Here is a 14871-nt window from a genome sequence, read left to right as displayed (position 1 = left end):
CATGGTGTTGAATGTTTATCCTTTTAAGCTTGAAAAAGAGACCCGTAAACCTAGACTTGGACCACACACTCACTCCACTGAATAGCAGGCTAGTGATTGCTTTGCAACACTTGCAGTTAGCCACTGATTCCTTCCAAACCATTAATTGTTGAATTTGCGATTTCCAACTTGTTGTGCAATGTTTATGTCCAATGGCCGATGAGCACCGATACGTTTTATCTATAATTTCTCTTCATATGACAAGAATTGAAAAGGATTTGCCAGTAGATTGTCGACTTGATTCATGATGATGGCTGCTTGACTAGCTTTCTAGCTAAGATTTTGAAAGTATGATATTGACATGATCATTCCAGTCAAAGCTACAGTAGATAAGACATGATTTAACATAATTGTATCTGTGGCCAATGACCTTGAGCCTTCTTGGATGGGCACTTCTAATGTAACTATGGCAGCACCCAAGGGGCTTGAATTTTCGAGCTCTCCCCGTAGATTTTGCGATGACATAATGTCCCTGTGAGTGACAGAACACTGAGCCAATCACGGCGAACATTACCAACCTACGCTCCGTATTTTCAGCTGGCTGCCCCACCACCACAGAAAGCACTGAGCTAGGCTGAAACACCTGCATTTTGGAGCTGCCTTACTCAAGAAAGCAAAAATGAGACCATGTTTGTATGCAGCTTTATTAACTCAATGATTATTATTTTTTACATTATATGCAAACTGATATGTGACAGGTATTAATGCCAAAATACCATGCAAAACAGGCAACCCCACGCCCCCCCCCCCCCCACCCCTAAAAAAAGCTGGGGCTCTGATAGATAGATGGATGATATTCATATGCTCCGAGCTCCAACAGTGCAGGTAAAAAAATAAGTGAATGAGACAATAATAAACAAAAAATATATATATACACATTTACAACCGTAGGCTGTCTCGTCGTTGTTGGTAATCAGGCCTACTACTGTCGTGTCGTCAGCAAACTTTTGCAAAATGAATGTGAAATGTCAGAATAATAGTAGAGAGAATGATTTATTTCAGCTTACAAGTTTACATACACTCAATTAGTATTTGGTAGCATTGCCTTTAAATTGTTTAACTTGGGTCAAACGTTTCGGGTAACCTTACACAAGCTTCCCACAATAAGTTGGGTGAATTTTGGCCCATTCCTCCTGACAGAGCTGGTGTAACTGAGTCAGGTTTATAGGCCTCCTTGCTCGCACACGCTTTTTCAGTTCTGCCCACAAATGTTCTATAGGATTGAGGTCAGGGATTTGTGATGGCCACTCCAATACCTTGACTTTGTTGTCCTTAAGCCATTTTGCCACAACTTTGGAAGACCCATTTGCGACCAAGCTTTAACTTCCTGACTGATGTCTTGAGATGTTGCTTCAATATATCCACATAATTTTCCTTCCTCACGATGCCATCTATTTTGTGAAGTGCACCAGTCCCTCCTGCAGCAAAGCACCCCCACAGCATGATGTGCCACCCCCGTGCTTCACGGTTGGGATGGTGTTCTTCGGCTTGCAAGGCGCCCCCTTTTTTTCCAAACATAACGATGGTCATTATAGCCAAACAGTTCTATTTTTGTTTCATCAGACCAGAGGACATTTCTCCAAAAACGATATTTGTCCCCATGTGCAGTTGCAAACCGTAGTCTGGCTTTTTAATGGCGGTTTTGGAGCAGTGGCTTCTTCCTTGTTGAGCGGCTTTTCAAGTTATGTCGATGGATATAGTTTTACTGTGGATATAGATAGTTTTGTACCTGTTTCTTCCAGCATCTTCACAAGGTCCTTTGCTGTTGTTCTGGGATTGATTTGCACTTTTCGCACCAAAGTACGTTCATCTCTAGGAGACAGAACGCGTCTCCTTCCTGAGCGGTATGCCGGCTGTGTGGTCCCATGGTGTTTATACTTGTGTACTATTGTTTGTACAGATGAACGTGGTACCTTCAGGCGTTTGGAAATTGCTCCCAAGGATGAACCAGACTTGTGGAGGTCAAAAAAAAAAATTCTGAGGTCTTGGCTGATTTCTTTTGATTTTCCCATGATGTCAAGCAAAGAGGCACTGAGTTTGAATGTAGGTCTTGATATACATCCACAGGTACACCTCCAATTGACTCAAATGATGTCAGTTAGCCTTTCGGAAGCTTCTAAATATTTTTCTGGAATTTTCCAAGCTGTTTAAAGGCACAGTCAACTTAGTGTATGTAAACTTCTGACCCACTGGAATTGTGATATAGTGAATTATAAGTGAAATAATCTGTATATGAGTGACAGCTAGCAAGAGGCACATCATGTACACACAGCAGAGCAAGAGAGAGCGCAATGCCTTGGTGCACAAAACTGCACATGTGACATAGTACAACATTTTCCTAGACCACTTTTGGCTCGTGAGTGCTACTTGCAGAACTACTGGCAAAAAAAAATATTTAAAAAATGTAATGGTCAGAAATAAACAAAAATAGCTACTTAGCAAAGAGCAATTTCTCAAGCAATAATTTTGCTAGGACTGTCTGGGAGTGGTCTGAGTGGGGAGGGGAAAACTAGCTGTTATTGCCAGAGAGGTTTGGGTTCTCTTTCTTATTGGTCTATTAACTAATTTACCACCTGGTGATGTCAGCAGGCAGGCCAAAACTCCATCCCACCAAAACAGGCTGAAATTTCAGGTGGTCTCTTCAAACAGCTCTTACACTAAAAGGGCATTATCAAAATGTTCACAATTTCACAGTATTATTCCAACCCCATAGTGTGGAAATATATATAAAACAAGAAAAATAACGTTTTTTACTTCACTGGTCCTTTAATAAGGCATTTCCTTTATTCTGGCAGTTACCTGTATATTGTGTGTATATGGACTGCCAAAATTATGGAAACACCAAGATAAAGTGTCTTAATTGGTTGTTGGGCCACCACGAGCCAGAACAGCTTCAATGCACCTTGGTGTATATTCTACTAGTGTCTGGAACTCTATTCCATCATTTGGTGTTTTGTTGATGGTGGTGGAAAACGCTGTCTCAGGCGCCTCTCCAGAATCTCCCATAAGTGTTCAATTGGGTTGAGATCTGGTGACTGAGATGGCCATGGCATATGGTTTACATTGTTTTAATGCTCATCAAACCATATAGTGACCACTCGTGCCCTGAGGATGGGGGCATTGTCATCCTATGGGGGCATAGCCATGGTATCCAAAATAATGGCCTGCCCAGCATTTTTATACATGACCCTAAGCGTGATAGGATGCTAATCGTTTAATTAACTCAAGAACCACACCGTTGTGGAAGCAATTTGTATCCCTCATTTACTCAAGTGTTTTCATTAGTTTGGCAATTACCTGCATAATAGCATTTGTTCAACTACAAATGTGTTTTAAGTGTGTGTTTAGCCTTATTTCTGGGGGAGAGAGCTGCTCATGCAGCCTGTGATGTTTTGACTTGTGTGTTTGGGCGTGTGTGTGTGCATCTTAGTCTGTGTGTGTATCTTTGCAGCATGAGTGTGTGTCTGAGTTGGTCTCTCTCTTTCAGCCGTGCCCAAGGAAGTGGTTTACCTACTGTATCTACACCGGAAACTCACACGACACTAACTCCCATCACTCCTTTTCTTCTCTCCACTCCTCTATAGGTGTTCAGTCTATCTCTACAGCCCACCTCTCTGTCTCTCTCTCTCTCTGTCTCTCAATGTTAGCCAGGTGTCTGTGTTCACTATGCTCCCCAGGGTAATCTTGAAGGGGAGTCTCATCAAGATATCTCAACAGAAGCGAAGGACGTCGCCCTGTAATTACAAGGAAAGGTTCTTTGTCTTGGACATCCCAGGACCTGACGTATTCTGAACACCGCCCTGGGGTATGTAACATTTTTATTGTTAAATTGTGTGGTTTGTTTGTTTATTTATCAATTGCTGGCAAGAATGACATTTTGTTGAAATACGTTTACATTTGACACCTCAGCAGTGTCATTTAAAAAATCATATGTTGAGTTATGAAGACATCTTGCTTTTACATGACAGTTACTGTATGGGTGTTGTATTGTTTGATGTGCAAATATAAATGTATTTCCTTCTTAATGCGTTTGAGCCAATCTGTTGTGTTGTGACAAGGTGTGTGGGGGGGGGTATACAGAAGATAGCCCTATATTGGATGATCTCTGCATATATATTTCCCACCGTAAAGCATGGAGGAGGTGGTGTTATGGTGTGGGGGTGCTTTTCTGGTGACACTGTCTGTGATTTATTTAAGGCACACTTAACCAGCATGGCTACCACAGCATTCTGCAGCGATACGCCATCCCATCTGGTTTGGGCTTAGTGGGACAATCATTTGTTTTTCAACAGGACAATGACCCAACACACCTCCAGTCTGTGTAAGGGCTATTTTACCAAGAAGGAGAATGATGGAGTGCTGCATCAGATGACCTGGCCTCCACAATCCCCCGACCTCAACCCAAATTGAGATGGTTTGGGATGAGTCGGACCGCAGAGTGAAGGAAAAGCAGCCAACAAGTACTCAGCATATGTGGGAACTCCTTCCTGTTTGGTTACTACATGATTCCATATGTGTTATTTCATAGTTTTGATGTCTTCACTATTATTCTACAATGTAAAAAATAGTGTTTCCAAACTTTTGACTGGTAGTGTATATATATATATATATATATATACAGTGGGGAGAACAAGTATTTGATACACTGCCGATTTTGCAGGTTTTCCTACTTACAAAGCATGTAGAGGTCTGTCATTTTTATCATAGGTACACCAACTGTGAGAGACGGAATCTAAAACAAAAATCCAGAAAATCACATTGTATAGGTACAAGGATTACTTTATCCTATCCCAGGTGTTCCTTAAAGAGGTGGGGTTTCAAATGTCTCCGGAAGGTGGTGAGTGACTCCGCTGTCCTGGCGTCGTGAGGGAGCTTGTTCCACCATTGGGGTGCCAGAGCAGCGAACAGCTTTGACTGGGCTGAGCGGGAACTATGCTTCCGCAGAGGAAGGGGAGCCAGCAGGCCAGAGGTGGATGAACGCAATGCCCTCGCCTGGGTGTAGGGACTGATCAGAGCCTGAAGGTACGGAGGTGCCGTTCCCCTCACTGCTCCATAGGCAAGCACCATGGTCTTGTAACGGATGCGAGCTTCAACTGGAAGCCAGTGGAGTGTGCGGAGGAGGGGGGTGACGTGAGAGAACTTGGGAAGGTTGAACACCAGACGGGCTGCGGCATTCTGGATGAGTTGTAGGGGTTTAATGGCACAGGCAGGGAGCCCAGCCAACAGCGAGTTGCAGTAATCCAGACGGGAGATGACAAGTGCCTGGATAAGGACCTGTGCCGCTTCCTGTGTAAGGCAGGGTCGTACTCTCCGAATGTTGTAGAGCATGAACCTGCAGGATCGGGTCACCGCCTTGATGTTAGCGGAGAACGACAGGGTGTTGTCCAGGGTCACGCCAAGGCTCTTCGCACTCTGGGAGGAGGACACAACGGAGTTGTCAACCGTAACACACTACGCCGCCAGGGACTCAAATCCTGCAGTGCCAGACGTGTCCCCCTGCTTAAGCCAGTACATGTCCAGGCCCGTCTGAAGTTTGCTAGAGTGCATTTGGATGATCCAGAAGAGGATTGGGAGAATGTCATATGGTCAGATGAAACCAAAATAGAACTTTTTGGTAAAAACTCAGCTCGTCGTGTTTGGAGGACAAAGAATGCTGAGTTGCATCCAAAGAACACCATACCTACTGTGAAGCATGGGGGTGGAAACATCATGCTTTGGGGCTGTTTTTCTGCAAAGGGACCAGGACGACTGATCTGTGTAAAGGAAAGAATGAATGGGGCCATGTATCGTGAGATTTTGAGTGAAAACCTCCTTCCATCAGCAAGGGCATTGAAGATGAAACGTGGCTGGGTCTTTCAGCATGACAATGATCCCAAACACACCGCCCAGGCAACGAAGGAGTGGCTTCGTAAGAAGCATTTCAAGGTCCTGGAGTGGCCTAGCCAGTCTCCAGATCTCAACCCCATAGAAAATCTTTGGAGGGAGTTGAAAGTCCGTGTTGCCCAGCGACAGCCCCAAAACATCACTGCTCTAGAGGAGATCTGCATGGAGGAATGGGCCAAAATACCAGCAACAGTGTGTGAAAACCTTGTGAAGACTTACAGAAAACGTTTGACCTGTGTCATTGCCAACAAAGGGTATATAACAAAGTATTGAGAAACTTTTGTTATTGACCAAATACTTATTTTCCACCATAATTTGCAAATAAATTCATTAAAAATCCTACAATGTGATTTTCTGGATTTTTTTTCCTAATTTTGTCTGTCATAGTTGATGTGTACCTATGATGAAAATTACAGGAGAACTTGCACAATTGGTGGCTGACTAAATACTTATTTTCCCCACTGTATGTCAGTTTAGAACCCCCCCCACCCCCCACAACAGCTTAGAATTTTAAGAATGAACCACAAAATGCTCTTCTGTAGTGTCCAAGAAGCCCCTCCCTCCAACCCCGGACCCACAGGTAAACATGCATGACAAGTCGTCTCTATTTACTTCACTGTGCCTGTAAACGTACAGTATGTTGCTCTGAGTCATATTAATGCTAATGATCAGTGTTTCCCTTACATCGTGCCCATAGCGGCGGCTCTCTGACCCGGGCCAGAGGGTGGTGGTTGTGCTACAGAACTACAGTCCCCATGGAGACACAGAGCTGCCCCTTCACAAAGACCAGGAGTACATCCTGACTGACAGCTCCCACCATGACTGGTGGACCATACAGGACCTCAGAGGGTAAGGAGAGACAGCATAATAACAATATGACAACCCTATGTCAACCCTATGAAAACCCTATGATAACTCTGTGACAACCCCATGACAACCTTATGACAACCCTATGATAACTCTATGAGCCTCTCTGTAATATGTATTAATGGCTGTGTAGTTGTACACAGTAGTCATCCCATTTTGTCCTTTCCTTCAATAGAAACTCAGGTTTTGTACCTTGCGTGTATATAACGGAAAAATCCTGCAACAACTTCAACAGATTTGAGTGAGTCTGATTTATATCAAATACAATTTTCCTGACTATTTATATAGTGTAAGATAACAATTGTTGTTTGTTGTTTATAATTCCCGTTCTTTTTTTCCCAGATGGTAAAACAAAGACATAGTAAGAGGGAGAGCTGAGGAACTGCTGATGACCAAGGTAAAACAACGCTGACCGTCTTCGGTTTGGTGTTAAACTGTACTACAGAAGCGAGAGGAAAGACATTGTGGGCCTGATTCAATCAAAAAGCAAGGTTATCAGAATTAGAACCAGACAAAACTAAAACTAGAGAGAAAGCATGTTTTTGTTATCCCTAAAAAATAAGAATATGTGTAAAAATTATGTTTTATTTAATTGATCATGTTTGAGAATGAGATGATCATGTTTTGAATTTATCCTGAAAATCTGGTTACCTGATTTGATTGAATACAATCCTGTATCTTGCCCCAGCAGCACGGATGTAAAAGCTGCATTTTGCAAGATGCATGCACATACACACACACATACACACACACACACACACACACACAGAGAGAGAGTGAAACATGACATTTGAAACGGCGGTGCAGTTTGCTCAGGTCCAGGATTTCCTGTGTAAAGGTGTCATGCTGGGTTTTACAGACAGATGAGACAGCGCATGGTGACAGTGGGAGGGTAGGGTTAGGGTTGTGTAGTGTGACGGTGGGAGGGTAGGGTTGTGTAGTGTGACGGTGGGAGGGTAGGGTTGTGTAGTGTGACGGTGGGAGGGTAGGGTTAGGGTTGTGTAGTGTGACGGTGGGAGGGTAGGGTTGTGTAGTGTGACGGTAGGAGGGTAGGGTTAGGGTTGTGTAGTGTGACGGTGGGAGGGTAGGGTTGTGTAGTGTGACAGTGGGAGGGTAGGGTTAGGGTTGTGTAGTGTGACAGTAGGAGGGTAGGGTTAGGGTTGTGTAGTGTGACGGTGGGAGGGTAGGGTTAGGGTTGTGTAGTGTGACGGTGGGAGGGTAGGGTTGTGTAGTGTGACAGTGGGAGGGTAGGGTTAGGGTTGTGTAGTGTGACAGTAGGAGGGTAGGGTTAGGGTTGTGTAGTGTGACAGTAGGAGGGTAGGGTTAGGGTTGTGTAGTGTGACGGTGGGAGGGTAGGGTTAGGGTTGTGTAGTGTGACGGTGGGAGGGTAGGGTTGTGTAGTGTGACGGTAGGAGGGTAGGGTTAGGGTTGTGTAGTGTGACGGTGGGAGGGTAGGGTTGTGAAGTGTGACGGTGGGAGGGTAGGGTTAAGGTTGTGTAGTGTGACGGTGGGAGGGTAGGGTTGTGAAGTGTGACGGTAGGAGGGTAGGGTTAGGGTTGTGTAGTGTGACGGTGGGAGGGTAGGGTTGTGTAGTGTGACGGTGGGAGGGTAGGGTTAGGGTTGTGTAGTGTGACGGTGGGAGGGTAGGGTTGTGTAGTGTGACGGTAGGAGGGTAGGGTTAGGGTTGTGTAGTGTGACGGTGGGAGGGTAGGGTTGTGAAGTGTGACGGTGGGAGGGTAGGGTTAGGGTTGTGTAGTGTGACGGTGGGAGGGTAGGGTTGTGAAGTGTGACGGTAGGAGGGTAGGGTTAGGGTTGTGTAGTGTGACGGTGGGAGGGTAGGGTTGTGTAGTGTGATGGTGGGAGGGTAGGGTTAGGGTTGTGTAGTGTGACGGTGGGAGGGTAGGGTTGTGAAGTGTGACGGTGGGAGGGTAGGGTTAGGGTTGTGTAGTGTGACGGTGGGAGGGTAGGGTTGTGTAGTGTGACGGTAGGAGGGTAGGGTTAGGGTTGTGTAGTGTGACGGTGGGAGGGTAGGGTTGTGTAGTGTGACGGTAGGAGGGTAGGGTTAGGGTTGTGTAGTGTGACGGTGGGAGGGTAGGGTTGTGAAGTGTGACGGTGGGAGGGTAGGGTTAGGGTTGTGTAGTGTGACGGTGGGAGGGTAGGGTTGTGAAGTGTGACGGTGGGGGGGTAGGATTAGGGTTGTGTAGTGTGATGGTGGGAGGGTAGGGTTGTGAAGTGTGACGGTGGGAGGGTAGGGTTAGGGTTGTGTAGTGTGACGGTGGGAGGGTAGGGTTGTGAAGTGTGACGGTGGGGGGGTAGGATTAGGGTTGTGTAGTGTGATGGTGGGAGGGTAGGGTTGTGAAGTGTGACGGTGGGAGGGTAGGGTTAGGGTTGTGTAGTGTGATGGTGGGAGGGTAGGGTTGTGAAGTGTGACGGTGGGAGGGTAGGGTTAGGGTTGTGTAGTGTGACAGTAGGAGGGTAGAATGGGTGTTGTGCATTTCAAGCTCCTGTCCTGGGGTGAGTCTCACTGTGTCAAGTCTCATGTCAAGCCTTATTCCCATAATATTCAATATTTCATATTGATTGAAAATGCAACATCCACGTAACTAAAGTATGATATGACATACAACAAATTCAACGTAATGAACTCAACAGATGCAATTGGCATGAATTATACAGAATTGTGACTGATGATTATGATTTATCCTACTCAAATGAAATGTTGTGTTGGTTTGTGCAGGGAAAGGAAGGAGCCTTTATGGTGCGAGACTCAGGCATACAGGCGTCTACACTGTGTCTGTCTTCAATAAAGCCCCAGGGTAACTACTGCCTGTTTCAGCCATGTCACTCAGAGACTCCAGGCATGCAGGCGTCTACACTGTGTCTGTCTTCACTAAAGCCCCAGGGTAACTACTGCCTGTTTCAGCCATGTCACTCAGCTTCAATGACAGTCAGTTAAAGGGGCAATCTGTGATTGGTATTTGGACATCCCTAGCTCTGTCTATGAATTTGAAAGTGGTTATATGTCTCCAGCCCCATCCCTCAGCTTTTTACCAAAACAGTGGTGGGTTGGCTGCAAATAATTAAAGCTTTGTTATTGTTTGAACTGCATATTGCCCTTTAAAGATTTTGCTATGACATACAGTAGTTACATGATGATGAACCACATTCAGGTCCAACGGGCAGAAGAACCCGTGGGTGAAGCACTACCAGATCAGAGAGTCAGAGACAGAGGAGACGTCCAAGTTTTACCTGGCAGAGAAATACCTGTTCAGCACCATCCCTGAGCTCATCCAGTACCACCGACACAACGCTGCAGGTAATTAGTTTATCAGCACCATCCCTGAGCTACCTTATACACATGTTTACAGCCAGGCCAGTGTGACCTATTTTGATGTGTACCCAGGTCGTCTGTGTACCACAAAACTGTGTTTGTTAGTCCGTTGAGATAAAGCCTAGGCATCTTCAGGTGTCATGTAAGGTTCAACCAGCACATGTGAATCTCCCACAGTAGAGAGGGAAATGGGAGATGAGCATTAATGTAGTGTGAAATGGTTTTATATATTCTATGGTCCCGATGTTCTTCCCTTAGTATAGGGTGCAATCGTTTCCCTGCATCAACATTCTACAGAGGAAACTGCCTGTAAAATAAGAGTTAATGTATTCTATTGTTGAGGCTGAATAGCCTAAAGCCTCTACATTATCTAACTACCGGTATATGCAAATGTAGTTTTGTTGTTTCATCTTGACATTCACCCTGTGTGTGTGTGTGTGTGTGTGTGTGTGTGTGTGTGTGTGTGTGTGTGTGTGTGTGTGTGTGTGTGTGTGTGTGTGTGTGTGTGGGGGGTGTGCTTGCACTCGTGCGAGTGTGTGTTCTCTGCAGGTCTGATCATGCGATTGACACATCCTTTCTCTCAGGGTAGAGAGAGCTCTCAGAGCCCTACGGAACTCTCAGAAGGTCAGAGGTCGATCTGCTGCTCCTGCCTCCATGAAGCCAGCAGCCATTTTGTTTGGTTATTGATTATGGAAGTTACCATAGAGATAGTTAGAGGACTCATGTTTGTATCTGTGCCATTATAGCGTCTGTTACAGTATGGGCAGATGAGTCCTCTAAATATCTCTATGGAAGTGATCTAACCCTGAATTTACAAGCATTTCACTACACCCGCAATAACATCTGCTAAATATGTGTATGTGACCAATAAAATTTGATTTGATGACAATTATAAAGATCAAACACAAAGCAGATAACACACCAAACGCTTATATGTTACAGATACGTTTCTGTGTAATGAAGATACACTTAAACAAAACATATGCATGATAGTGCGAATTGGCATGTGTTTTGCTATTCTAAAAGCATTAGGACTGGGATGATATAAGTGGTAATGTAAGGTAGACACCTGCGTAATGAGGTAACCAGGTGTAGCAGCCCCAGGTGTTACCAATAGGCAGGCAGCTCCACCCTGAAAACCTTTCAGACAGGAGGGACCACCTGGAGGAGAATGTGGCAGGCAACCACAGTGTACCATGTTGTGTTCAGGCTTGATGTATTTTCCAATAATTGCATTAGTATGTCATTATTACCTATGCACTCTCTCTCCGCCTCCCCCCTCCCTCTCCCCCTCCCTCTCCCTACCTCACCCTCCAGATCAGTGGGAGGTGGACCCGGCAGAGCTGACCCTGGGTGAGGAAGTGGGCAGCGGTCAGTTTGGCCTGGTACTCCAGGGGCGGTGGAGGGAGCGCAGGGTAGCTGTGAAGATGGTCAGGGAGGGAGCTATGTCTGAGGAGGACTTCAAAGAGGAGGCCAGGGTCATGATGTGAGTGGACCTTATAGTGGAGGGAACATCTTAGAAGACACCCTATTCCCTACATAGTGGACTAATTTAACCAGTCTACTCACGTGAAATGCAGGGCTGAGCCTCAAATGACACCCCGGTCCCATACTATGTAATGAACTACTTTTGATCAGAGCGTGTGTGTGGGTGTGTGTGCATACGTGTGCCTGTGTGTGTGTGTCCGTGTTGCAGGATGCGGTCCCACTGTAAGCTGGTGCAGCTGTATGGTGTGTGTACCCAGCATTCTCCCATGTGTCTGGTGTTTGAGTTGATGGAGCAGGGCTGCCTGTCGGACTACCTCCGAGCCAGGAGGGGGCGTATGTCCCAGGACACCCTACGGGGGATGTGTCTAGACATCAGTGAAGGGATGGCATACCTGGAGAGCAACAACTTCATCCACAGAGACCTGGTAACCCACCCAAAGACACTTTCAGACCTGAACATGTGTGTTTGTGTGAGTGTGTGTGCATGTGCGTGCGTACGTTCTTGCTTGCGTGCGAGCTTGTTTAGTCAAGTCAAGTCACAATTTATTTTAAGTGCATGTCACAAGTCTCAACACACTTTACAGATACAATTTTAATTTATTTATATAAACAAAACACAGAACAACTTAGCATCAAGGAACTGTAAGATATCTCAGCTTGGTGAAGGCCTAGATGTATATTCAGTGATAATGGAGTGTATAGTATATAAGTATATAAGTGTGTGTTCTGAACCCAACCCTCACAGACAGCCAGAAACTGTCTGGTCTCCTACAACAACGTGGTGAAGGTGTCTGATTTTGGCATGACCAGGTGAGTTTGTGACAGACAGGTTTATGACCATTGAGGTTGTGTGTTTTCAATAAAGGCCAGAATATATGGTGATTCAGGATGAAGAGCAGTTGAAGACTTGAACCAGTGACCCACCCTGAGATAACAGGGGAACTACCACCTGTGCATTAAATGGTCAGACTCGGTAGGGGGCTAAGTGCATCTATACATGGAAGCTGCAGAGATGCACATAGATAACTGTGTGTGTCCTCTCCTCTCCTACCAGGTTTGTTCTAGACGACCAGGACACCAGCTCTCAGGGCTCTAAGTTCCCCAGCAAGTGGTCTTCTCCTGAGGTCATCAAGTACTGCAAGTTCAGCAGCAAGTCTGACGTCTGGTCATTTGGTAGGTTTAGTAGTTTCTCTCTGAGACTGTTGTGCATTGTCAGACACTGAGCTTCTTCAACTTAGAAACCATTATCATACTAGAGGTATGATGAATGAATGTTGAATCTCCCCTCTCCTACCCTCTTCCTCCCCACTCCTCTCCTCGCCTCCCCTCCCCTTCTCCCCACTCTTCCCCTCTCCTTCTCCCCTCTCCTCCCCACTCCTCTCCTCTCCTGCCCTCCCCTCCTCTCCAGCCCTCCTCTCCTCTCCTGCCCTCCCCTCCTCCCCACTCCTCCCCTCTCCTCCCCACTCCTCTCCTCTCCTGCCCTCCCCTCCTCTCCTGCCCTCCCCTCCTCCCCACTCCTCCCCTCCCCTCCTCTCCTCCAGGTGTGTTTATGTGGGAGGTGTATACGGAGGGGCGTCTGCCCTATGAGAACCGGCCTAATGGTGAGGTGGTGGATGCCCTGAATGCAGGCCTGAGGCTGCTGAAACCCAGACAGGCCCCAGAGGCTGTGCACCTCCTCATGGAGTGGTGCTGGAAGGTGGTAGGTGGGAAGGATCTACCTGTTTCACACCTGTAGCTTACTGACTCACCTGGACTGTTAGTGTAGTGTGGGTGGGTGTGTGTGGTTGTAGTGTGGGTGGGTGGGTGTGTGTGGGTGGGTGTGTGTGGTTGTAGTGTGGGGGGGGGGGGGGGGGGGTGTAATGTGGGTGGTTGTAGTTGGGTGGGTGTGTGTGTGTGGATGGGTGTAGTGTGGGTGGGTGTGTGTGGATGGGTGTAGTGTGGGTGGGTGGGTATTTGTGGGTGGGTGTAGTGTGGGTGGGTGTAGTGTGGGTGGGTGTAGTGTGGGTGGGTGGGTATTTGTGGGTGGGTGTAATGTGGGTGGGTGTTTGTGTTTGGGTGGGTGTAGTGTGGGTGGGTATTTGTGGGTGGGTGTAGTGTGGGTGGGTGTGTTTGGGTGGGTGTAGTTGGGTGTGTGTAGTGTGGGTGTGTGTGTGTGTATTTATGGGTGGGTGTAGTGTGGGTGGGTGGGTATTTGTGGGTGGGTGTAGTTGGGTGGGTGTGTGTAGTGTGGGTGTGTGTGTGTATTTATGGGTGGGTGTAGTGTGGGTGTGTGTGTGTGTGTGTATTTATGGTTGGGTGTAGTGTGGGTGTGTGTGTGTATTTATGGTTGGGTGTAGTGTGGGTGGGTATTTGTGGGTGGGTGTAGTGTGGGTGGGTGTGATACAGTAGACCCAAACTCAGTCCTGGGGACCCCAAGGGATGCACATTTAGTTTTTTCTCTAGAACTACACAGCTGATTCAAATAATCAAAGCTTGATGATGAGTTGATTATTGGAATCAGTGCTAGGGTAAAAAAAACGAAAGGTGCATCCCTTGGGGTCCCCAGGACCGAGTTTGGGAAGCGTTGCAGTAGACAGACTCACCTTTATCTTACTGATTCAGCTTGGTAGGTTGGTTCACCTGTGCACTTAGTGTAGCATGTGTTTTAAGGATAATGTTCTGGGATTTATGTCTCTTCCTGTGTAGAAACCAGACGACCGTCCATCCTTTGCTCTCCTGCTGCACGAGCTGGCCTCGCTCTCAGACCTCTGAGCCTGAACGGACAAGCTATTCAACCAAACCTGGTCTGCTAACCAGCTATCCGGGGTAAATCATGCAAGAATCATTTTGCTCAACCAAACTGAAGATACTGTACAAAATATACTGTACAAAATATACTGTAGAAAATATACTGTACAAAATATACTGTAGAAAATATACTTAGCGAGCTGTGTTTATGTTATTTATTAATTTCCTTCAAGTTTCTATTTACTTTGTAGCAAACCATATTTTTTATAAAATGTAGTTGTCTATTTCTCTTTTGTCTTGATTTCTTGTTTCTGTCTATTGTGTTTCATAAAGCTTACTGTTGTTTGATTTCACTCTCTGTCGCTCAAAGTCTGACTGTCCATCAGGGGGCACACACAACCCATTTACTCACAACCCATTTACCCACGATGTCATAATGTAGGCTATTCCCATCACCTCTCTACAGACTTCCTTATGTACTAGGATCTCTGTATAGCATGCTACTGCAGTCCTAAAACGAAATAAACACAATGCAT

General features: G+C 46.1%; 1 pseudogene across 1 annotated transcript; it reads left to right on the top strand.

The window, feature by feature from the left end:
- The first annotated feature begins 505 nt into the window (after window positions 1-505).
- LOC311123827 (tyrosine-protein kinase ITK/TSK-like) lies at window positions 506-14527 on the top strand (annotated as a pseudogene). The gene is made up of 15 exons (XR_014615158.1): window positions 506-513; window positions 4484-4512; window positions 6465-6502; window positions 6620-6771; window positions 6965-7030; window positions 7132-7186; window positions 9527-9605; window positions 9960-10105; window positions 10670-10744; window positions 11438-11606; window positions 11817-12033; window positions 12354-12418; window positions 12663-12781; window positions 13150-13307; window positions 14294-14527. The product of XR_014615158.1 is annotated as a tyrosine-protein kinase ITK/TSK-like (transcript).
- Window positions 14528-14871: the final 344 nt, after the last annotated feature.

This window comes from Coregonus lavaretus (genome assembly GCF_964263955.1).
Source record: "Coregonus lavaretus genome assembly, contig: HAP1_SCAFFOLD_426, whole genome shotgun sequence".
Lineage (NCBI taxonomy): Eukaryota > Metazoa > Chordata > Actinopteri > Salmoniformes > Salmonidae > Coregonus > Coregonus lavaretus.
Note: the sequence above shows the minus strand (reverse complement) of the source record. Positions and strands in the feature narration are given on the sequence as shown.